The sequence below is a fragment of the Lontra canadensis genome, unplaced genomic scaffold, assembly GCF_010015895.1.
Source record: "Lontra canadensis isolate GAN:19392208 unplaced genomic scaffold, GSC_riverotter_1.0 scaffold40, whole genome shotgun sequence".
NCBI classification, from domain to species: domain Eukaryota; kingdom Metazoa; phylum Chordata; class Mammalia; order Carnivora; family Mustelidae; genus Lontra; species Lontra canadensis.
This window is the reverse complement of record NW_022631034.1, coordinates 9988096-10013770: the sequence shown is the minus strand read 5'-3', so window position 1 is coordinate 10013770 and position 25675 is coordinate 9988096. Positions and strand designations below refer to the sequence as shown.

At 39.9% G+C, this 25675-nt stretch overlaps 1 protein-coding gene and 1 pseudogene across 2 annotated transcripts in view; both read right to left on the bottom strand.

Annotated features, from left to right (window-relative positions):
- The window catches only part of ST6GALNAC3 (ST6 N-acetylgalactosaminide alpha-2,6-sialyltransferase 3), a 530323-nt gene that overhangs the window by 93792 nt on the left and 410856 nt on the right, over nucleotides 1-25675 (bottom strand). The gene's annotated exons all lie outside the window — the stretch shown is intronic.
- On the bottom strand, nucleotides 55-748 carry LOC116875082 (annotated as a pseudogene).

The window sequence follows — 25675 nt, the reverse complement described above, 5'->3', positions numbered from 1 at the left end:
GAGGATATTCAGAAGCAGCTGATTTCTTCCAGTGAACATACTCATAATTTATTCTCATACCAAGGCTTCTAATATGATGACACTATTACCATCATCCCACAGTTCTGGTGCCCATAGTTGCCATCTCCATACATTCCTCTATCACAAGACTCATAGGGGGATCAAACCCCTGCAATATTCCTTGGACATATCCGCCACCATTTAATTTCAGCGATAATTCCTTGTCAATAAATATTTTCAACTCAGGAGGGTAAGCTTTGCTCATGGTGTCTACTCGGTGAGCTCAAAGATGCCTCCAAAACCCCAAGCATAATTTTAAAGAAGAGTTCCCTGCCCTTCTCTGTCCATATAAAATTAATGTGTTATATGCTCTCAGAAAACCTTCATAGTCCTTATCTCAATGTGAATTTTATAACTATTAGTATAATTGATTAATAACTCTCTCCCCCACCACGATGATAAAGCACGAGGGCATGGATTCTATCTAGCTTTGTTTTTCATTGCATTCCCAGGGCATACTTTAGTAGATGCAGACAGTATATACTTAATATTCACAAATTAACAAATGAGTACAGGAAAAATAAATTGCACATCATTACTTGGCAAAATAAAAAGGTGACTATCCTTAGTAGAACTCCAAGTAAGAATTTTTTTTCCTAGTCTCCGAAATCCAAAGTCTTAGAATTACTGCTCCATGGCCTCATCTGGGACCTCCAGATATTATAATGGCCTGTGCAAATGGCCTCTGAAAGCCTGTGGGAGGTGCTGGTAGGGACCAGCTAATTGTTGGACTGGTTCTCCACTCTTTGGGATGCAGCAGTTTCTTTGGTCTAATTGTACTTCTGGAGCTCTGTAACTCTGAGCACGGGCTCTTACAACTCTTAAGTAAATGCCAAAGGAGAAAAAGAATAAAGAATCATGGTACCCATCTCAAGTTAAAGCTTTGCATTTTAGAAGAATTTATTTGTATATTTTATCTGTCATGTTGATAGTCTAAAAAAATTATTTATGGTAAAACCTGCCCATACACCCATTGGCTATACAGTATCCCAATTCATAATAAATGGACTATAAATTAGAAAAGTGAAATTCTAAGCCAGCCAATCAGATTTACATTCCCAGTGGCAGCTTGTGTTATAGCACTTGGATTGTTCTGTCAAATAATTTATTGGGATCCAGATGCTCTAGTTCCCGATCTTCCCTGAGTAAGTGGTGGTCAGGTACTCCTGTCCAAAAACAAGGCAGTTGGTATTTAACTATAGGCTCCCACACTTGTCAAATGATCTCCAAAGAATATGAAATTGCTTGTCATCTTTGTCAAAATTACATATGAATGGGATATTTGCTGTGTTGTAATTAAAAACTCAATTAAAAGAAATTCTGAAATCATTATCAACTTTTCAGGCATGAGTTGTTCCACCAAAAAGCAAGCTGTTTATAGCTTAGGCTTTTACCAGGATTCAGAAGGTGGCTGAATTCCAAAAGAGGCCCAAGGACAGGATGAGATCTGGACCAAGACGGAAGCATCCAAAAAGGGGACAACAGCGAGCTGTAGACAATGACATTACCTGTTAGGTGGCAAGTGCTCTAATTCTAGCACTCGTACGTGCAACTGGAATTCTATAATTAGACAGTATCATTTCATTAACACTGAGGACCACTGTCCCTAATGAGTCTCTTCAAAATGAACAAATAGGACGTAGCTTATCATTATGGCTCTCACTTATACAGGGCCTATCTACGAGATCCATATTATTGGACCAAATTAAGTGCACTACAGTGGGTGCCACCGAATGTAAGCACATTTGATTCTGAGGGAAACGATTATCTTAAGTGGCCAATCATTAATTGACTACAGACAGTAGGCATCAGTGGTGAGAGAGAGGCAAGGATGTGCATGTATCTGAAAAGGAAACTCATCATTTCATAGCCATCTAGCTGAAGCTGGATGAGAAAGCAATCCCAGCCTCTGCCTGAGGCCAGTTAAGCAGTTTCTTTAATCAGGGCATGAATTATTAATAGTAATAATTCAACAGAAGCCTCCATTTATTGAGAACTTAGTATGTACTAGCAAGAAAGCTAAGCCCTTTAAATTCATGATCACACATAATCCTCACGACAACCCTCTGAGATGTCTCATGATTTGTAAGTGGTAAACAGGAAGCAAATCAGTTTGACTCTAAAACCAGAATGCCCTAATCATGAAGTTGTCCATTCTAGATCCAGACTCAGTAGAGACCAGAGACTCTGGGGTATTTTACTACTAGCCTGGGCAGAGCTAGTACCTGGGCAGAGCCAGGCATCTAGGTATGATGCTGAACCCAAGAAACTCCTATAGGTATTTTTCTCCCTTTTATTCATTTGAAGATTGTTTGGACATAATGAAAATCACTATTTTTATTTTTATTTTTTAAGAGGAAAGAGCTTTGTCTTTGCTTCTGTGACCTAACCAGTGAATAGTAACTAGTAACAACTAGTAACACTAACCAGTGAATAGCATTAAAGCCTCATTTTAAAAAAGCAATGTTGATTTAAATTTTCCTAAGCCTCTATTAGGACAGAAGGGGTAAATAGTATTCCTAATCCGTAGCTTAAATCTTCTACTGGACAGAAGCAATATATATATTGGAATATGCTGTATCAGAAACCAAAGCAACCTTTTGTACAGAGCTGCCTCTGGAGTTCCTCTGTCAGGCGTGACAATGGGGATGACACAGAAAATCTTCCCTGTTTAAATGTTATTCCAACTCTGATTTCCAGAGCAGGTGCTTCATTTTTTGAAACAGTGAAGACTAGAGTGTGACTAGAGCAGAGTGTGCATTGGATGCAATGGGGGAAGAAAGGTTGAATAGAGGGGTGAGGACTAAGAAGGCCAGGCCCCGGAGAACCAGATATCCATCTAAAGGGCAAGTGCTCCTGGGACAGTGGGCCTTCTAGCTGGATATCAGTTATTTATATCTTGGAATGCAGTCGTTTATAATTTACTTGAATGAGGACAATGAGAGGATATTCTAAGGGAATATCCCAAGTGTTGGGGAATCCAGCACTGCTGGAGAAAAGCCCACGCATGAAGGTAGGAGAGGAGCAGCATGAGAACCGAGGGTACAGAGGGAATGTTTTAATGGCTGGTGGGAGAGTAACCCTGAAAAGGATAATGAGGGACTTTTGAAGATTTCATCTGCTACGTCATTGTATGTGGTCCTTAGGGAAATAAGTAAATACTGTGACATTTGTCCTAAAGCCATGAAACATGACCCACCTCTCCTTCTCCCCCGAGTCACCCTCTCTCTTCCTCCCAGCTGTCCTACTGGTCTCAGAGGCTTAAGAGTTTATGTCCTTCCTGCTTAACATCAACCCTTCCTAGGGATCTTCCGCTCTGCTTCTGCCACCTCTCCCACTTCCTGTGGGAATGTGCTACATGAATTTTTGTTTGTTTGTTTTATTAGAGTCCTACCTTTCCCCACTATTGGTTCATTCTCTTCAGCCTCTAACCTTACTTCAACTACTCTACTCTTAAAATAACCCACTCCCGATAATACATTTCCTCTAGCTGCCATCTTATCCCTCTACTTCCCCCCCATCCAAAATTCTCTGCAAAGACTTCTCTGAAAAAGTCCCCTAAAGTCACGGCTTTCTGAATTTATAGGATATAAGTCCTTATACTGGATTTCATTGCTTTGGTTTCACTTGGGAGGTTAGCATTTTCCTGAACCTCTCCTCTTCTGATCTCTGCGACCTGACACACTACTGGGTTCCTTCATACCCCATTTCACTGTCCCCTCCCAGTGTCTTTCTTGGCTTTCTCATTGGCCCAACTTTTGAAAGTTGGCATTCTTAGGCGTCTGCCCCTACCTCTTTCCTCTGAGAGTTTTAACTACTACTTTTATGCTGCTGACTTACAAATCTGAATTTCCCACCCAGATACATTGTTCACAATTCAGGGTCATATATCCAATTGCCTCCAGAACACCTTCAATCAAATGTCTTATAGAAATCTTGAGACAAACATGGCCTAAAAATGAACATCTATATTATCCCCTCTTCCTGTTTCTCCTTCAGCATTTTGGATATAAACTGTATTACAAATCACCTAATCAGTCAAACTATAAACTTGAGGGTCATCCTCACCAACGCTCACAAAATTTATCACCATACATTGCTATTCTTTTCTCTTTTTCAGATTTGCCCTCTCTGTTCTATCCAGTTCTCCCTGCTTAAGTTTCAGCTCTCACCATCTGTCACCTGGACTACAGCAATATCATCCTCAGGTGCTCGAATGCACCTCCCGTATTCCCCAAGTGCCTATGTTATGCCTTGGCCTCACTGGGTTTCCATCACCAACAGAATAAAACCTGAACTTTTCACAAAATATACAGGCCTTCTATAATCTGCTCTCTTGAGACTCATCTTTTGCTATTCTCTGCTCGATATTTTAAGCTCTAGTCATACTGATCCTTTTACTAACTCAGAATACACTGTGCTATTTTTCACCTCAAGGCTACACTCACGCCATCTCCTCTTCCTGGGACTCCCTTCTTCTCCTCTCCCTAACTCTCTGTGACATCCCTGACTCTAAAAACTTAGGGATCCCATTCTATTCTCCTAAACACCCTACATATCTCTATCACTGCTCTTACCACTGCATTTACCAGAACATTCTCTGTTTGCCTAATATAATGATAAATCCTTGAAAGTAAAGATGAGTATAATTATTTCTCTGACTCCTCAGTGCCCGAAGCAGGTCCTGATACATGGTAGACACTGCTCTGATTTTTACTTAGTACAATAATAACAGAAACAAATATGTGTATAGGACTTCAGATTTTGTAGATTGTCTTTCCCATACAGCTCGTTTAATTTTCATGCCAATCCTCCCTGGCTATTAAAAATGTATATTTTATTTCAGTTTATACCATATGGAAATAATTGGCAGCTTTAGCTGAGGCTACCAGAGAAATGCAACACAGAAAGAAAACAGCTCATCTTTATTTTAATATAAATCTATAGTACTCTCCTGAATTAAGTTAATGAGTCCAGAAATACCCCAAACCACCACCACTATCACCAAAACCCAGAAACGAAAGCAAAAACACAAGATGTGTTTTAAAATTCCCCATTCAACAGGTAAGTCGTAGTTTACTCCTGTTTCTGAGCTCTAAAACCAATGATACATAGTTATTTTCCCGTGCTGTTGTTGTTAATGGAACATTTTACATATCTATTTCTTCAAAATTTTGAGTAGAATTTTTAATCTTTCCTTGGTCCAGAAATTGCCAGTTCATCTGGAGTTCCCAGTTCCCATTTTGTGTTTTTACCTGATTTTTTTCTTAACTTTTAGATAACAGACTAATTCACAAATTGGATTTTTTTATGTAAAAGTATTAAAGTGAAATGGTTTGATTAAGACTTCTACTGCCCAGTTGAATAGAATAAAAGTTATTAAATGCTATTTTTGTTCATGAAGCAAAAACAGTTGTTATAAAACCTGTAACCCATCACCAATGCACTTAATGTTTTTTCTTTTAGACAAATAGCTTTACATCTTGACCTAGAGAAAAAGGAACCTTATGGCAAAAAAACAAGCTCATGCATTAAATGCTGTTAGAATTTTAATAATGGTTTGTCCAATATTTGAATTCACTTCCCTAAAGATAAGAGAAAGCAAATTAGATTATTTAGTTACTTCTTCCCTGCTAAAAGGAAAAAATATCATCAGCAAAGATATTAACACATTCCTGTTCTGTTTTCATTTCTAAGTCAAACTATAGACTGTACAGATTGCTTTACAGAAAAACAGTTGTTTTTTTTGATAGATAGTAAACACAAAACTCAGGACTCTTGTTCTAACGCCTTTATTGGCTGCTACATGATCTTGAAAGATAATATTCCTTTGCTTCATCTTACAAAAGCTATAAAAATTAGAACCTGCCCATCACCAAAAAGACAACAGTTTGGGCCTAAAAGAAATCAGGGTGCTGTCTGGTGATTATTGTCCTATAAAATAGAACTATTAATTTCAGCAAGGACACTAGAATTTCTTGGCTTTGTTTGCACAAACATGAAGACCAGACTTCCAAATGCCATACCAGAGACTGTCGTCCAGGCTAGTAGATTTTCATAAATTTATAAAAATAATAGTAAAGATTTACATAGCATTGATTTTATGTCAGACACTCTTCTAAGCATGTTACAGGTGGCAAGAATTTTGTTCTCCTAATCATTCTGGGAGCCTAAGATCAGAACCCATAGGATATGCTCTCATCTCTACCCCTCCCCCATGCTCTAGTGCCCTGAGTATGACTGTTCTGTATTCCATGCAGGTGATTTCATATTGAAGACTCTCTTGCTTCATGGTGAAAAATTGTTAGGGAAGTCACAGAAGCCTAGCAAGTTAGAGTGAACAAGGATCTGTGAAATCATTCAGTTTAACCAGGACCTACAGAAGTTCTCTGACATGCCAGGTGTTGCATACCTATTCAGCGGCTGATTAGAAACTAGAATGTAGTATCCTGACCTCTGTATATCCTACTATTCCAAATTCCTTTTCTCATGCGAAAGATAAGCTACCCATTTGCTTCAAACAAATCCCCTGATCATCTGCAACCTGCCAGGCACCATTTTAGATACTGGGGGTATAAATAGGAAGAAAAAACACCCTCATGGAGTCATGCTATTGAATTCACTGAATAAACAAGGATTTACTGAGTGCCAATTATGCACCAAGCTCCAAACAAGGTCTGCAGAGATGGGGATGGGTAGGGTAGGGGAGAGAAGAGTACAAGACATGGTCCCTGATCTCCAAGGAGTTACACAAAAGACAAAAAGAAAACAAAAAACTCACAGGAAAATTAAAAAAACAAACATTAGCATATACTTAAGCTACAGGGCAAATGAATACCAAAGGATTTCAGAGAAGGGAAGATCCAGAGGGTGGGAGGAACCTGTGCCATGTACATCATGGAGAAAGTGGAGAGGTAAAGGTGATGGTTGCCTACCATGGGGTACGCAGTAGCCAGACTGAAAGACACGCACAGACTTTAAAAGACAGTGAGTAAAGGAAGGAACAGATGAGATGTAATATACATCATCTGTGTAAATCTAAGTACATGCACACATAACAATGGTAATTATTTGGCAAAGATGTATGCCATCAAAAAATGTACATAAAACAAAATAGAATGCCTGCCTAGACAGAGGGGGAAGGGCAGAGGAATAAATATAATACATTAATTAATTGGTGGATTTAAAAATAAGATCAGGGCCCTCACAGACCCACGATAAAAATGTGTCATGGCCTGATCATGTCAACTCTTTTTTGTCATGTCCAAGGAGAAAACTCGCCATGGCCTGCGGTAAGCACTGCGGACCTTTGCAGAACCTACTGACAATCTTCATGCTGAGAGAGGAATGGAAAGGCGATTTGGGCGAAGGGACAGTATGAGAGGAGAGAGACCATTATGCCAGGAGAGGAAGGTGCATGTGGAGAAACCAGAGGAACTATGGGTGGTTATATATGGCTTGGGTGTCTTACAGGAGCCCTCTAAAGTCAGGCAGATTAGATAGTTGGTGCTCCAGTGGGAAATCACTTGAGTCTAGGAGCTGATGTGGCAGGACCATGCCCTGAGGGTGTTGGCTGAGCAGGTGAGTGATACAAAGAGAGAAGAGACAGAGGAAGGAGAGCCCGGCAGCGTCCAACATCCGTCCTTGGGATGGAGGACACAGGTCCTCCATCTAGGAATTCAAAACTGTGTAGAGATGAGGGCCTGAGGGAGTGGTGGTTGTGGGAAAGGAAGGGTCATGAAGAAGTGACGGCCACACTATGAGGAGATCACGAAATGTCACAGGGATGTATTTGTTTGGTTCTTTGGGTAGGACTTTATTGAAAGTTCGCTTCAGCGTGGCTGTGGTTCCTGGAAACAGTTAAGTGGGTCACTTGCTGAGCTTTCCTTAGTGGTAGACGAATTAGCCAGCTGTAACTCCCGGATCTCTATTTTTAAATAACGACTTGCATAAATCTCCAAAGACAAGAACTCGCCACTAGTATACAGCACATTCCGGCAGCTGCAAGTTATTATGCCCAGTGGAAATTAAATATCTTTTAGGGAAATCATGCAAGATCTCGTGACAAATATGAAATTAACCCCTGCCACCTCCCGGCCCAACTCATTTCTTCGCTCGCCTGCCATCCTAATAAGGACAGTCTCCGGGGGTCCTGAAATGACAGCAGAGTTGGCAATATTTTAAAAAGGTATTATTCATCTATGAGTATTAGTGAAACATAAAGCCTTTGTCCCTGATTGAGCTAGAAGCTCTGGAAATCAAATGTCAGTAAACACACACGACAGGCCCTTCCTAAAAAAACTGTTAACCCGTGGTCAGGCCGAGATGCTTAGAACTCCAGGGATGTAAACAAACAAACAAGCCACTATATTCATCATTTTAGGTATTCTGTTTCTTTTGCTTAACATCCTCAAATCCCCACTTCTCTTTCCATCTGACCGAATGCATTCTCATTCTGGTTCTTTTTGGCTTCTTTCTTTAGTTACAAGCTCCAGATTTCAGGTAACATGTGACTTTTTACTTTCCCTGTTCATTGCCTATTTTTTACGTTAGGTTTGGGTTCCTGTAGTTTGTAGGAGATACAAGACACCATGTCCTCAGAGCAAAAACAGAAAAACGACCCAGAATAGCAAGAGCTGGTTACGAGTGGCTGCAAGTACGCCGCCGCACGGCTAGGAAGGGCCCTGAGGTCTGGCATGGCTTCAGGTATTCAAATGTCACTTGTAAATGGGTGTTTAATAAAAGGCCAGTCAACGCACTGGCCATAATTGTGTTTTAAGAGAAGGACTTGATTTGTTTGGCCGTTTTTACTAAAGGACAGAAGCCACACACGGCTTTGCCAGGAAACCTATTCCCTGGGTGGGTGAAAATGGAATCCTCAACTTTCCCAGGTCGTTGTAAAGACACCACAACCAATCACCGATTTCCCACGTGAGCACCAACAATCTAAGATCTAGGAGAGAAAAAGAAGGAATGCCTGGAAAGACAGTATAATGGATCTGATGCAAAGCAGAGGAAATCAGTAAGGACCTGAAAAGAGAAAGGGAGGCGATGGTTAGGATGGCAGTCCTACGTGGAGAAGCCCAGCACTCATGCCCATCTCCTTGCAGACCTGCTGCTCCTCCTTCACTTCCCATCTGGATCCCCAGGCCTTCCCTTAACTTTCCACAGGCGCCAGGACCTCTCCCAACTCTCACAGGAAAGGCTGCAAGTGCTCAGGCGGCCAGGCAGCACTGTTTCCCTCTTTCTTCTAAGCCCAGAAATGGCTGCAGCCTGGGCCTTGACCTTGACCCTGTGACCTCCTATGTCAAGAAGTTAACACGGTTTCTGCCTCCAGCTAATGGTTTCCAACATCACAAAATGGGAGTCTATCTTATCAATTATGTGAACTTCAGTCTTTGGCATAAAGGTCATTATTGTGTTATGCACCTGGAATCACACTGTAATGAGGCACATCACATTCTCTTACAGTCAATGAGGGGGAAAAGAAGCACACAAAATGGAAATTACTCCTACAATGACCTTGCTGGGTTTCTACATCTGGCTAGCAGAGCCTATTTCTATACATTATGAAACTGATATGGCAGCTTTGTCATACTATTGGGCAGCCCAGTCCCATGTCAGCAAACATGCTATTATGGAACATATGGCGGAAGCCTATTAGGCGTGTGCACAGTTGATGAATTCCCAGCGTCGTGTACCCATGATGTTTACTGATTCACTGCCACCCTGCCCGGGGCTGCTTCCAAACATGTCAGAAAAATAAAATGGCATCCATATTTGCATTCAGAAGTTATTCCATATTTACACATGCTAATAAAAACAAAAGCTTGCTTTTTAAGGAAGGGGCAAGATCCATAACCAATTTTCTGAGAGGCCCAAGTGTTTGACATGTACGGCATGACTTGGGTTTCACCAGAGGAGCAACGTGGAAAACACAGGGAGACTGGCTCGACGATTTCTCACCCCTTGCTGGGCCAGCAGTGGCTGAGAGTGGACAGGAGCACCCAAGAGAGCCAGGGGGTACCTGCAGATCACTCGCTTCCTCTCCCTAAACAGCTTGCCTTCGATTGTTGTTCCATGACTGAACAAATATTTGATGAACCAGTGAATGAATTAGCTCTGTGGAGAGCCACGACCTGATGATGTCCTGAAACTTCTCTGCCCCTTTCATTCGTTATCAGCTCCCTCTCCAAGTTCCTCGACCTTGCTGTCTTTTCTGGAATATAGCATTTGGGGTCATTCACCAGGACATGAAGTTCTGGCTCTGAAAAACACTAGTATTGTGGTTTTCATGAACAGATCACTTAACCTCTCCGAGCCTCAATTCCCTTATCCATAAAATGGGTGCATTATCCTGCTTGTTGTGTAAGGATTCTTTAAGTTACAAAAGACAAACCAATTCAAACTATTTTAAGAGAACACAAAGAAGAAGTTCATTAGCTCTTATGGCCAGGAGGGATATTAGGCTCTCTGACCAAAGGATTGGGACTTGGCCTTTGAGTGCTACAATCAAGACTCAAAACCACCAGAACTCCCTCCTCCTCCATCTCACAGCTCAGCCCTCTTCTGTTCTGGCTTCATTCTCGCCTATTGCAGCCATATCTTCTTCACTTGAATGAACCCGGCCACTCTTAACCCTAACTTTACATTCTTCTACAATCATGGACCCAGAGGCAAAGCTGTTTTTTCTTCCAAGTTCAAATCAAATCCTTCTTTAGTAAGCCAGGAGAAATCTCCAATTGGCTATGCTGGCTCACATGCTTACCACAGGACGAGAAGTCTGTGACTGACCTGGCATGGGGCTGTGTCCATTTTGTACCTAGGATAAAAGGTAGTGGCTAGAGGGAATTACCAGGAGGGGGCTCGACCCCTGCTGAGCAAATGAGACAAAAATAAAAGCTACCACTCTGCTAAGCTAACTCACCAAGTTGTGGGCAATCTAGGCAAACAGCTACTGTTGCAAAACCACAGGTTAATATTGTAAGTCAGTGGCTCTGTAAGCTGCCAAATGTCATAGGAGTGCTAGCAAAATCACCACCACCTCTATTTATTATTTCTCTATCCACGGGCAGAACCCGCTTTGGTTACTGTTGATGACAAGTTATAATTAATGACAAGCAATTGCTGCATGTTTGGAACTGCTTTTCTGAGCATCCTATCTGTATGAAGGATAAAACTGGAACTATTATCGTTCCCAGTTTTTACATCAACAAACTAATGCAAAGGGAGGTAACACAACTTCCTCAAGTCACTGAGCTAGCTGTAGAGGGAGGGTTTGGACTGGGAATAGAGTCTGGGCCAGAGTTCACACTCCCAACCATCAGGCATCAACAACTCCTGTGCTAGAAGGATGAGGTGAAGGCTGAAAGGCAACTAATATTTTGTATTATGCTGTGTGTTCTTCCCCCAATGCACTGCAAATGCCACAAGATTGGTGATTGGATCTGTCTTACTCACAGTCGCATAAGTATGCCACGCTTAAGGTCTACATGACTGGTATGAGCAAAGTAGAGATAATTAAAACTGGGCTAGACTTTTTTTGAGTGCCTGAATATCATTTAAATAATAGTGCTTTTGAAAATGAATATGCACATCCATTTTCCTAAAATTCAGAAAAGATGCATAATATTCAGGTGCCTATAAACTTGGCTGCTAGTTAATCATGCTTGACACATATAGCACTTCACCTTTTAAAATCACTTTAGAATATGTTAGTTCAGGGGCGCCTGGGTGGCTCAGTGGGTTAAGCTGCTGCCTTCTGCTCAGGTCATGATCCCAGGGTCCTGGGATCGAGTCCCGCATCGGGCTCTCTGCTCAGCAGGGAGCCTGCTTCCCTTCCTCTCTCTCTGCCTGCCTCTCTGCCTACTTGTGATCTCTGTCAAATAAATAAATAAATTCTTTAAAAAAAAAAAAAAGAATATGTTAGTTCATTAATCCCTACAAGATCCATGTGAGACAGGGAAGGTCTCTGCACCTGCCCCTGATCCCCCTTCCTTCCAGTATGTAAGTACTTGGTGGACCAGGGAAGGAAGAACAGAATTGGATAAAACAAGCAAGGCAACACATGCAGCCAAGAATGAAGGAAACTCGTAGGCAGTGAATGTGAAAGGAATGTCCTCTGACTCTGGAGAGGTTTGCCCTTTACACAAACTTATAACACACAAAAATCCATATAATAATAATTACTCAATTCCAACTGGTTAAAATGTAAGAAAATAGCAATCAACCTGCCATCTTCAACTTCAAACGCTTATACACCAATCACTTGACCTCATCTGTGGTCATTTCCTCTGATTAAGACATGCTTCTAACTGTACATTTTCATGATCTTTTTATACTTACATTCCAAATTCTGTTGCCCATTCTAATTTCTGCTTTTCTCAAAAACGATCTGCCTAAAGTTAATATCCAGTGTGACTTGGGCCACATTCAGCCTAGATTCCTTCACGTTCTCTTGTCATTTGGCTAACAGTTGGCTCTAGGTTTGGATGTGATGCTGAGCTAATTCCACCAATCGTCTGAACGTTTCACTCATACATGGGACTGACCTGCTTCTCCTCAGGCTTGGATGCTGACCAGCACTGACAGTTCATAAAAGCAGAGAGAGAAGGGTACATGAACAAGGTATTAGGGCTAAAAACACCATCCTAGGATGCTTTGGAGCCACCAAAAAACATTTCCAAAATTAGTGAGATGTCATCACAATTAATACAATGGCATAAAGATCAGACCCACCCAATCCAGGTTCCCATATAGAATATATTTCTAGTTAGTAGAGAATCATATTATTTCTGGCATTAGCTCATCCTCCTTCCTCAAGGTACCAAGGATTAAAGGGAAGGGAGTAGAGGATTATAATTTGAGTTTACATTCTAGGATCAGGAATACCTGGGTTCAAACTGACTGAACAAATTACTAACTGTGTGACCTCAGCTCTCTATCAGCTTCCACAGGATAATACCACAACCTACTTTATAGACTTGTTATAGGATTAAGTACAATAATCACTCACAGACTCAGCATAGTCTTAGGGATATAGTGAATACTCAGAAATAAATATTAACTGTCTCCAGGTCTCTTTGATATTCTCACACTCAATTTTGAGGTATGATACTAAGGCTTCCTTGTAATGGCAAATCCAAGAATTCTAGGTGTTGATTGAGAAAGGGGAATATGGTATAGTCTGTGTTAAAACATAATGATCTTTATCCACCCCCGCTAGAAACAGGAACATTCTAAATCACCCAAAAGGTCAGATGTTTTCCAACAGTTAGCAGACTAATATGCAATGTTGACCCTGGGCAAAGTCAGGGAATAGAGAGGTGATCTGTCTGTCATGAACCTATGTTTTTTATGTGTGTACGCTCTTCCCTCTTCTTGAGATACTTCCCTCACTTTATTTTACTGTGGGGCAACTGAGGCCCTCCCGCATGCTTTGGAAGTCCCAACAAACAAAGACCAATTTATCCACTCATATGGCTCCTCTGGCAGCTCAAGACTCCCAAGGTTACTGATAGTAGCTTTTGTCCATTTCTTATAACCACATCATTAACCTGGAAGATTTTTCAGCTCCTTTGCCTGCCTTAAAACAGCTACAAGATAATCCATGATAAAGGGACTTGGCAGTGTCTCTGATTACCCATTAGCATGGGACATGGCAAGGATGTGGGGGGGTTGTGAGGTGTGTTATCAAGTTCATGGGTTAATTTGCACTGGTACGGGGAAATCGGAGCAGACCTTTTTAGAATCAATCCACTGGGGGAAAATATAGAAGGAAGCATTCAAACCACGGTGTGCGAGCAGAATGAACACTTATTTCACAGACACAATTACAACTGCCAGGGGAGAAAATTTTTCCAAAACTATTTAATCTCCGAAATGGGCAATAAGCTTGTCAGCCTCTTGGGCATTTCAACCTTGGTGCAATGGTTCATAGCAAATCTTTCCATGACCAAACCCCATCAGATTCATCAAGTGTCTCCATTCTCTCACAATAAAAGTCATTTAGGGCTCCGAGGATGAGGCAAGCTTTGTGTGCGCAATATACGCTCTCTCTGTCACCAATGCAAAACCTGGGGATGTGCTGGAGAAAGGAGCCTTGAAAAATGAGGATATTCATCTTGCAAGTGTTTGAGATGCTATTTCTAAGCTAATCTCCCCTACAAATCAACGAGTCCAATTCAATTCAAGTCCAATTCAAGCTTGTCTTCCAGAATGTCTAGTAAATCCTCAAAAACATGAACTATGTACTTGCTTTGTGTCTCACTTTCTACCCATCCTTCTCTCAGCCCCATGATTTCATTATAGCTATGGAAGGTATTAAGATTCAGACTAGAATTAGCAGCCAGAGAATTTACTGGAACCAGCCAATTTTCCCCCCCATCATGTCTATTAATGACTGCAACATCATAAACAATAAAGTTTAATTAGGAACTAAAGTGTCTATAGCAATTAAATATGAAGGAAGTATTCAAAAACACAGCAGGAAGGATCATATTTTTAAAGTATCTAAATTGCAAATGATGTTATTGACAGAACTTTTAAAAGAAACTTTGCATTTGGGGGAAAAATGTCTAAAGTGCAGTGTTGACGCCATGACATTTACAGACAAATAAATATTTAGGATGGATCAATTTGTAACTATGAGCAGATGCTTCAGGAAATATAGAGAGCTAATGGGAGCTGTCCTTAATTTCTACCTCACTAAGACAATGAAAGAAAACCCGACAACTTAAAGGATTTCAGAGTACTGACATGACTCATTCGTGTTAAGACCACTTCAAATTAAAGGACTTATCTTCAGCTACTGAGAGAAGAAACTGTTAATGAGCTTCATGCATGAATATCTGGAAAGGGCTCTTGCTTGCTCTTTAGGCATGAAACTACCTGAAGTTGTAACCACAGGTATTTAGGTTTCTAAGACCAGATTCTAAGTAATTTTGCCTCACTGCTTGATAAACAGTGTTGGTAATGGAAGCTGTGTGCCCACGATCCACGGAGAAAAGTGGGGAATGTTGTGCACCACAGAAGATGCTGGAGAAATGCTGGAGAAAAAGGGAAGCCCTACCATTATGGAAAGACACGCAAAGGAAGGGCTACGATGAGCCTTCACTGCTCTAAGTTTATGCTCTTCCAAATATAGTGGGGACAACTTGAGAACACAATGTAAAGATGAAGAAAGGTTAGGCCTGTCTTTCTAAATACTCTAACACACTGCATAGCTACTGAATCTGTCACTGGTTTTTGGCATTTACTCTTGAACTGGGAACTTGACCGTCTTCTTCCCTATTGAACTCCACTACGGATGAGGCCCATTCCAGAGAGGTGTCCATTTGAAGCCTCTGGTAATAAAAGTTTGGTGTTTGAAGGAACTGTGCTGAATAAGTTGGTTTGTTTCTTGCAAACAAGTTACATAAATGGTAGTCTCATGGAAAAGGAAATAATCAGGTGCAAAGTCAAAGGAGAGGTGCAGAATACAAAGACTAAACGGGACTGGACCTTTGTAGATCGTGGCACCGTCTCCTATACCAGTTACGAAAAAGACATTAGATTAAGGGTCTCTTGACAGAGTTGGGAAACTGCCAAAATAACTGGGCATTTGTTCATTGACTCCTGGGATGATCTATATCTGTAATTCATTTCTAAGTTTGGGAAGAAAGCAGAGGCCGATATTTTTGAAATGCCTTTCTAATGGCCAGGAATCATGGCAATTTTATTTTCTAGTATAATTATGTCTTTTCCTACTCTGTGTTTCAACTGCAAAGGAACAGAAACATGGGATTCCCAGTTGAAGTTTTTAAGTTGACAGTCTGATAGCCTGATCTATTTTTATTTACTTTTAAATTTAAATTCAAAGCCAGTGTTCATAGGTACCTTTACAGCAAGCTGCAGGCCTATGGGAAATACTCCCTGGCTCCTTGTTTATCTAAAGTTTGGCCTCTTCATTATGATCAATTAATATTTCAGAAGTTTCATTTTTTTTTCTGAGATTGGAATAGATGTCACTTTCCAGAAAGCCACTTTCATTGCTATTCATTTTCTTTTCAGTGTCTTGTTCATGACTCAAAAACACACAGATGATTTCATAATGAGAGCATATTATGTAGAAATGGAAATATAATCTTTGAAAAGTGTGACTTTTTATGTGTTAGGTAACATTTCTCTTCAATTTTCCTTTTCATGTGATTTTTTTTCTTCTTTTCTAAAGGGAAATAAGTGTTAGGAGAGAACTGACATATATATCAGGAATTTAAAATTATATTTCTTAAACTACTATAAAATCTAAAGGGACCAGGTGATTAAAGTCCTTCATTTTTAAAGAATTCTCTTTGAGAAATCCCAGAAGCTAGAGAAAAATTGTTTTTATTATCGCTTAAGTTTCGTTTAAGGGCATAGAATATACCAGGTTCTATAAAGAAATGAAATATTTGCCTCTAATATTATATACATTTGTTTTTGTTTTTAAAAGCAATACAGTTTATAATGTAAAAGATGCCAATAAAGCCAATGACCATGACCATCATGTAGTCATTTATTCATTTATTTTCTAACTTATTTAAGAAGTTAAATGAGGAGTACCTACTATATGTGGTTACACAGGCTATTATGGCAAGCATGAACATGAATAACATATGTCTTTACCTTTAAGAAGTTTATAATATATTAATAGAGACAGACATAATCAGAGAACTATAATATAGGTCAGAAGGATTCATTAGTTGCATATAAAATCTAATTTGTCTGCTATGAGAATTGCTACCCCAGCTTTCTTTGGAGGACCATTGGCATGATAAATGGTTCTCCATCCCCTCACTTTCAATTTGGAGGTGTCTTTAGGTTCAAAAAGAGTCTCTTGTAGACAGTATATGGATGGGTCCTGTTTTTTTTTTTTTTAATCCAATCTGAAACCCTGTGCCTTTTCATGGGAGCATTCAGCCCATTCACATTGAGGGTAACTATTGACAGATATGAATTTAGTGCCATCGTATTGCCTCTATAGAATGTGTCTGCTAATTTCTGGTCTATATCAAAAAGTAATCATGTATTATATGTTGGCTAATTGAACATAACAAAATATAGGTCAGAAGGTTCAAAATATTATGGGATTTCTAGTTCAAGATGGCTTACTGACGGTATATGTAAACTTGTCCTCCCTCTCAAATTACTACCGATATAACCTTATGAACAAACCATTATAAAAGCCATGAGACAGGAAAATCAGATCACAACAGCAGAGCAGTATACTGATAGGAATTTGAGAAGACCTAAATATGATAAGAATAGATTGATAGGCATTTCTGTTCCATGTAGCTTAAAGTAGTTTTTGGTAGACTAAGTCATCTGCTGAGAAGAACAATTTTCCAAAAGCAAAATAAACATAAAAATCCTCTGTTTAAAGATAATACACAGCTGCAGAAATAATGAAATCTGGAGAAGTGAAAAGCATGGAAAGGGGAGACTCTTAGAAAGGTACAATAATGGTCATCAGCTGTACCTCCCCTGGAAGCTTGTACTGATTCTTGCGTGGGTAGACTGGGGAAGTGGGTTTTGACTGGGCAGAGGGCCACTTTTGAGGACAGAGAAACCAATAGATACTTTGGAGGTTAGGTGAGATGGAGTTAAGAAATTGGATACTTGAGGAGATTCAAGAGAGAACTGATCCTCTCTCCCTTAAAATATGTGCCAGATTCTGAAGGTGTACAAAATAGGAGGCTTAAGAACTAAGCTACAGACTCTGAGAAGTAAAGTGAAAAATTCTGCATCTCCTGGAGCTAAGATGACAAAACCTTCTAGGGTAAATGGACTTAGTGAATACAACAATCTCTTAATTGGAAGTGACCAAAACCTCTGGACTAGAGACAGAGAAAATGAGATATAGGCTGAGTTTTAGTTTAAGTTAATAAAAACTTTAATCCAGCCTAAATCTGGCCCCTTCCTAAATGATTTAAGATAGCCCCTCATTCAATCTACCTAGCAGAGGAAAGGATAATCCTTTTCTGGTGCGTGATCACAATATCTGGGTTTTCATCCATATTTATATATTCAGTGTTTTTCACTTATTAAAAACATTCTAGGCATGGTAAGGGAAGGGCCAAGTGTCAGAAAACCAAGAGGAAAAAAATAGGCAACATAAACAGATATATATGTGATACAGACATTCGTTTTATAAGATAAAAACTATAAAAAACTGATTAATATGAACAATGAAACAAAAATAAAAGAGGAAATGTTGGGAGTTTTTATCAGGCAATTAGAATCTGAGTCAGTAATGTTTACACTTTATATACATATGAACTTTGATATATATGTATGTATGTATGTATGTATATATATACATATATGTGTGTGTGTGTATATATATATATATATATATATATGAATGATTCATTATAGGGATTTATCCTTACACAACTGTGACAGCTGGTTAAAAATTCACTGTATGGGAGGGAGGAGTCAAGATGGCAGAGAAGTAGCAGGCTGAGACTACTTCAGGTAGCAGGAGATCAGCTAGATAGCTTATCTAAAGATTGCAAACTCCTACAAATCCAGCGGGAGATCGAAGAAAAGAAGAACAACAATTCTAGAAACAGAAAATCAACCACTTTCTGAAAGGCAGGACTGGCGGAGAAGTGAATTCAAAGCGATGGGAAGATAGACCAAGGGGGGCGGGGCCGGCTCCCAGCAAGCGGAAGCACAAAATCAGGACTTTTAAAAGTCTGTTCCGCTGAGGGACATCGCTCCAGAGGCTTAAACGGGGTGAAGCCCACGTGGGGTCAGCGTGGCCTCAGGTCCCACAGGGTCACAGAAGGATCGGGGGTGGCTGAGTGTCGCAGAGCTTACAGGTATTAGAACGGGGAAGCCGGCTACAGAGACAGCGCCGAGGAGTGACTCTCAGCTCGGGGTTACCTTGAACCGCTCGCAGGCTCAGTCAGCTCGGAGCGCGGCCGGAGGCCAGGGTGACGGGAGCAATTGGGCGCTGTTCTCTGAGGGCGCACTGAGGAGTGGGGCCCCGGGCTCTCGGCTTCTCCAGGCGGGAGACTGCGAGGCCACCATCTTCATTCCCGTCCTCCGGAACTCTACGGAAAGCGCTCAGGGAACAAAAGCTCCCGAAAGCAAACCTGAGCGGATTACTCAGCCCGGCGCCTGGTAAGGGCCGTGCAACTCCGCCTGGGGCAAAGACACTTGAGAATCACTACAACAGGCCCCTCCCCCAGAAGATCAACAAGAAACCCAGCCAGGACCAAGTTCACTTACGAGGAGTGCAGTTTCAATACCAAGGAGAGCCGCGAAATTCCAGAGGAGGAGAAAGCAAAGCACGGAACTCATGGCTTTCTCCCCATGATTCTTTAGCCTTGCAGTTAATTTAATTTTTTTTTCTTTTTCAATTTTTTTTCTCTTCATCTGCTAATATTTTTTAACTTTTACCCTTTTCTTTTTTAACGATTTTTAACTAGTTTATCTAATATATATATATTTTTTTCCTTTTTTATTTTTTCATTATTGGTTTTCTTTTTTTATTTGTTGCTTTTTTCTTTTTTCTTTTTTTCTTTCTGAAACTCTTTATATCCTCTTTGCTCCCCCTCACGATTTGGGATCTCTTCTGATTTGGCTAAAGCCTATTTTCCTGGGGTTGTTGCCACCCTTTTAGTATTTTACTTGTTCCTTCATATACTCTTATCTGGACAAAATGACAAGGCGGAAAAATTCACCACAAAAAAAAAGAACAAGAGGCAGTACCAAAGGCTAGGGACCTAATCAATACAGACATTGGTAATATGTCAGATCTAGAGTTCAGAATGACGATTCTCAAGGTTCTAGCCGGGCTCGAAAAAGGCATGGAAGATATTAGAGAAACCCTCTCGGGAGATATAAAAGCCCTTTCTGGAGAAATAAAAGAACTAAAATCTAATCAAGTTGAAATAAAAAAGATATTAATGAGGTGCAATAAAAAATGGAGGCTCTCACTGCTAGGATAAATGAGGTAGAAGAAAGAATTAGTGATATAGAAGACCAAATGACAGAGAATAAAGAAGCTGAGCAAAAGAGGGACAAACAGCTACTGGACCACGAGGGCAGAATTCGAGAGATAAGTGACACCATAAGACGAAACAACATTAGAATAATTGGGATGCCAGAAGAAGAAGAAAGAGAGAGGGGAGCAGAAGGTATATTGGAGAGAATTATTGAGGAGAATTTCCCCAATATGGCAAAGGGAACAAGCATCGAAATCCAGGAGGTTCAGAGAACCCCCCTCAAAATCAATAAGAATAGGTCCACACCCTGTCACCTAATAGTCAAATTTACAAGTCTTAGTGACAAAGAGAAAATCCTGAAAGCAGCCCGGGAAAAGAACACTGTAACATACAATGGTAAAAATATTAGATTGGCAGCAGACTTATCCACAGAGACCTGGCAGGCCAGAAGGAGCTGGCATGATATATTCAGAGTACTAAACGAGAAAAACATGCAGCCAAGAGTACTATATCCAGCTAGGCTATCACTGAAAATAGAAGGAGAGATTAAAAGCTTCCAGGACAAACAAAAACTGAAAGAATTTGCAAACTCCAAACCAGCTCTACAGGAAATATTGAAAGGGGTCCTCTAAGCAAAGAGAGACCCTAAAAGTAGTAGATCAGAAAGGAACAGAAACAATATACAATAACAGTCACCTTACAGGCAATACAATGACACTAAATTCCTATCTCTCAATAGTTACCCTGAATGTTAATGGGCTAAATGCCCCAATCAAAAGACACAGGGTATCAGAATGGATAAAAAAACAAAACCCATCTATATGTTGCCTACAAGAAACTCATTTGAAACCCGAAGACACCGTCAGATTTAAAGTGAGGGGGTGGAAAAGAATTTACCATGCTAATGGACATCAGAAGAAAGCAGGAGTGGCAATCCTTATATCAGATCAATTAGATTTTAAGCCAAAGACTATAATAAGAGATGAGGACGGACACTATATCATACTCAAAGGATCTGTCCAACAAGAAGATCTAACAATTTTAAATATCTATGCCCCTAACGTGGGAGCAGCCAACTATATAAACCAATTAATAACAAAATCAAAGAAACACATTAACAATAATACAATAATAGTAGGGGACTTTAACACTCCCCTCACTGAAATGGACAGATCATCAAAGCAAAATTTCAACAAGGAAATAAAGGCCTTAAATGACACACTGGACCAGATGGATATCACAGATATATTCAGAACATTCCATCCCAAAGCAACAGAATACACATTCTTCTCTAGTGCACATGGAACATTCTCCAGAATAGATCACATCCTCGGTCCTAAATCAGGTCTCAACCGGTATCAAAAGATTGGGATCATTCCCTGCATATTTTCAGACCACAATGCTCTGAAGCTAGAACTCAATCACAAGAGGAAATTTGGAAAGAACCCAAATACATGGAGACTAAACAGCATCCTTCTAAAGAATGAATGGGTCAACCAGGAAATTAAAGAAGAATTGAAAAAAATTCATGGAAACAAATGATAATGAAAACACAATGGTTCAAAATCTGTGGAACACAACAAAGGCAGTCCTAAGAGGAAAATATATAGCGGTTCAAGCCTTTCTCAAGAAACAAGAAAGGTCTCAGGTACACAACCTAACCCTACACCTAAAGGAGCTGGAGAAAGAACAAGAAAGAAACCCTAAACCCAGCAGGAGAAGAGAAATCATAAAGATCAGAGCAGAAATCAATGAAATAGAAACCAAAAAAACAATAGAACAAATCAATGAAACTAGGAGCTGGTTCTTTGAAAGAATTAATAAGATTGATAAACCCCTGGCCAGACTTATCAAAAAGAAAAGAGAAAGGACCCAAATAAAATCATGAATGAAAGAGGAGAGATCACAACTAACACCAAAGAAATACAGACAATTATAAGAACATATTATGAGCAACTCTATGCCAACAAATTTGACAATCTGGAAGAAATGGATGCATTCCTAGAGACATATAAACTACCACAACTGAACCAGGAAGAAATAGAAAGCCTGAACAGACCCACAACAAGTAAGGAGATTGAAACAGTCATCAAAAATCTCCAAACAAAGAAAAGCCCAGGGCCAGATGGCTTCCCGGGGGAATTCTACCAAACATTTAAGGAAGAACTAATTCCTAATTCCTATTCTCCTGAGACTGTTCCAAAAAATAGAAATGGAAGGAAAACTTCCAAACTCATTTTATGAGGCCAGCATCACCTTGATCCCAAAACCAGACAAGGATCCCATCAAAAAAGAGAACTACAGACCAATATCCTTGATGAACACAGATGCAAAAATTCTCACCAAAATACTAGCCAATAGGATTCAACAGTACATTAAAAGGATTATTCACCACGACCAAGTGGGATTTATTCCAAGGCTGCAAGGTTGGTTCAACATCCGCAAATCAATCAATGTGATACAACACATTAATAAAAGAAAGAACAAGAACCATATGATACTCTCAGTAGATGTTGAGAAAGCATTTGACAAAGTACAGCATCCCTTCCTGATCAAAACTCTTCAAAGTGTAGGGATAGAGGCCACATACCTCAATATTATCAAAGCCATCTATGAAAAACCCACTGCAAATATCATTCTCAATGGAGAAAAGCTGAAGGCTTTTCCGCTAAGGTCAGGAACATGGCAGGGATGTCCATTATCACCACTGCTATTCAACATAGTGCTAGAAGTCCTAGCCTCAGCAATCAGACAACAAAAGGAAATTAAAGGCATCCAAATCGGCAAAGAAGAAGTCAAACTATCACTCTTCGCAGATGATATGATACTATATGTGGAAAACCTAAAAGACTCCACTCCAAAACTGCTAGAACTGGTACAGGAATTCAGTAAAGTGTCAGGATATAAAATCAATGCACAGAAATCAGTTGCATTTCTCTACACCAACAACAAGACAGAAGAAAGAGAAATTAAGGAGTCAATCCCATTTACAATTGCACCCAAAACTATAAGATACCTAGGAATAAACCTAACCAAAGAGGCTAAGAATCTATACTCAGAAAACTATAAAGTACTCATGAAAGAAATTGAGGAAGACCCAAAGAAATGGAAAAATGTTCCATGCTCCTGGATTAGAAGAATAAATATTGTGAAAATGTCTATGCTACCTAAAGCAATCTACATATTTAATGCAATTCCTATCAAAGTACCATCCATTTTTTTTAAAGAAATGGAACAAATAATCCTAAAATTTATATGGAACCAGAAAAGACCTCGCATAGCCCAAGGAATATTGAAAAAGAAAGCCAAAGTTGGTGGCATCACAATTCCAGACTTCAAGCTCTATTACAAAGCTGTCATCATCAAGACAGCATGTTACTGGCACAAAAACTGACCCATAGATCAATGGAACAGAATAGAGAGCCCAGAAATAGACCCTCAACTCTATGGTCAACTAATCTTTGACAAAGCAGGAAAGAATATCCAATGGAAAAAAGACAGCCTCTTCAATAAATGGTGTTGGGCAAATTGGACAGCCACATGCAGAAAAATGAAATCGGACCATTTCCTTACACCACACATGAAAATAGACTCAAAATGGATGAAGGACCTCAATGTGAGAAAGGAATCCATCAAAATCCTTGAGGAGAACACAGGCAGCAACCTCTTCGACCTCAGCCGCAGCAACATCTTCCTAGGAACATTGCCAAAGGCAAGGGAAGCAAGGGCAAAAATGAACTATTGGGATTTCATCAAGATCAAAAGCTTTTGCACATCAAAGGAAACAGTTAACAAAACCAAAAGACAACTGACAGAATGGGAGAAGATATTTGCAAATGACATACCAGATAAAGGGCTAGTGTCCAGAATCTATAAAGAACTTAGCAAACTCAACACCCAAAGAACAAATAATCCAATCAAGAAATGGGCAGAAGACATGAACAGACATTTCTGCAAAGAAGACATCCAGATGGCCAACAGACACATGAAAAAGTGCTCCATATCACTCGGCATCAGGGAAATACAAATCAAAACCACAATGAGATACCACCTCACACCAGTCAGAATGGCTAAAATTAACAAGTTAGGAAATGACAGATGTTGGAGAGGATGCGGAGAAAGGGGAACCCTCCTACACTGTTGGTGGGAATGCAAGCTGGTGCAACCACTCTGGAAAACAGCATGGAGGTTCCTCAAAATGTTGAAAATAGAACTACCCTATGACCCAGCAATTGCACTGCTGGGTATTTACCCTAAAGATACAAATGTAGTGATCCGAAGGGGCACGTGCACCTGAATGTTTATAGCAGCAATGTCTACAATAGCCAAACTATGGAAAGAACCTAGATGTCCATCAACAGATGAATGAATAAAGAAGATGTGGTATGTATACACAATGGAATATTATGCAGCCATCAAAAGAAATGAAATCTTGCCATTTGCGACGACGTGGATGGAACTAGAGGGTATCATGCTTAGCCAATCGGAGAAAGACAACTATCATATGATCTCCCTGATATGAGGGAGAGGAGATGCAACATGGGGGTTAAGGGGGTAGGAGAAGAGTAAATGAAGCAAGATGGGATTGGGAGGGAGATAAACCAGAAGTGACTCTTAATCTCACAAAACAAACTGAGGGTTGCTGGGGGAGGGGGCTTGGGGGGTTGGGGTTATTATGGACATTGGGGAGGGTATGTGCTATGGTGAGTGTTGTGAAGTGTGTAAACCTGGCGATTCAGAGACCTGTACCCCTGGGGAAAAAATATATTATATGTTTATAAAAAATAAAATTTAAAAAAAATTTCACTGTATGGTGGATGTCTTGGTATTTTTTACTGGAGCTTCATGTTTAAAATGTTAAGCATTTTGGAGAAAAAGATAGATATATATATAAAGTTCAAGACAGTGAAAACAAACTAGAATCCAAAAGATTGAGTGGAACACATGAAGACAGACTAAAACCCACACCAATCTTTCACTGCCTTTAATTTTTATGTGAATTTTCATGCACAAGAAGTTCTTACCCTTCATCACACAGCTGACTGAGGATTCAGAGAAGCTGAACTAGGAAGAGACACTGAAGACCTAGCCACTGCCCAACGTCAATAAGATGAGCCAAGAGATCAGTGAAAACGTGTGTGAGAAGCAACGGCATCTGCTTTACTTCATGACCTTCCAGGTATGAATCAATATGACTACTGCTTTAATTCTTCCTTCCAAAACTCATATATAATGTCTTTTGTGGGTCACTTGAACTTAAAACATATAAAGAAGAGCACTCTTGAAATGTAGCTTATCCTAGCTTAATTGACATAATACAAGGTCACCAAAAAAATCTATACAAAGAATTAGAGGGTAATTCCAGAAATAAAATGTGTTCTAAAGTATGCGTTTCTAAAGTAAAATTAATGCATATAACACAACACTGGACAAAGTTGTGCACAAAATTAGTAAACTTGAAGACAACCAAAAAGATCCAAATGGAAGCACAGAGTGATAAAAAAAATGGGTAGGGGGCAAGAATAGAGTAAAAGAGAAACAGTATAACATATATGCAATGGGTACATCAGAAAGAGAGGAAAGAACTGGAAAGAAACAATATTTGAAGAGACAGTGACAAAAAAAAAAACAAACCCTTC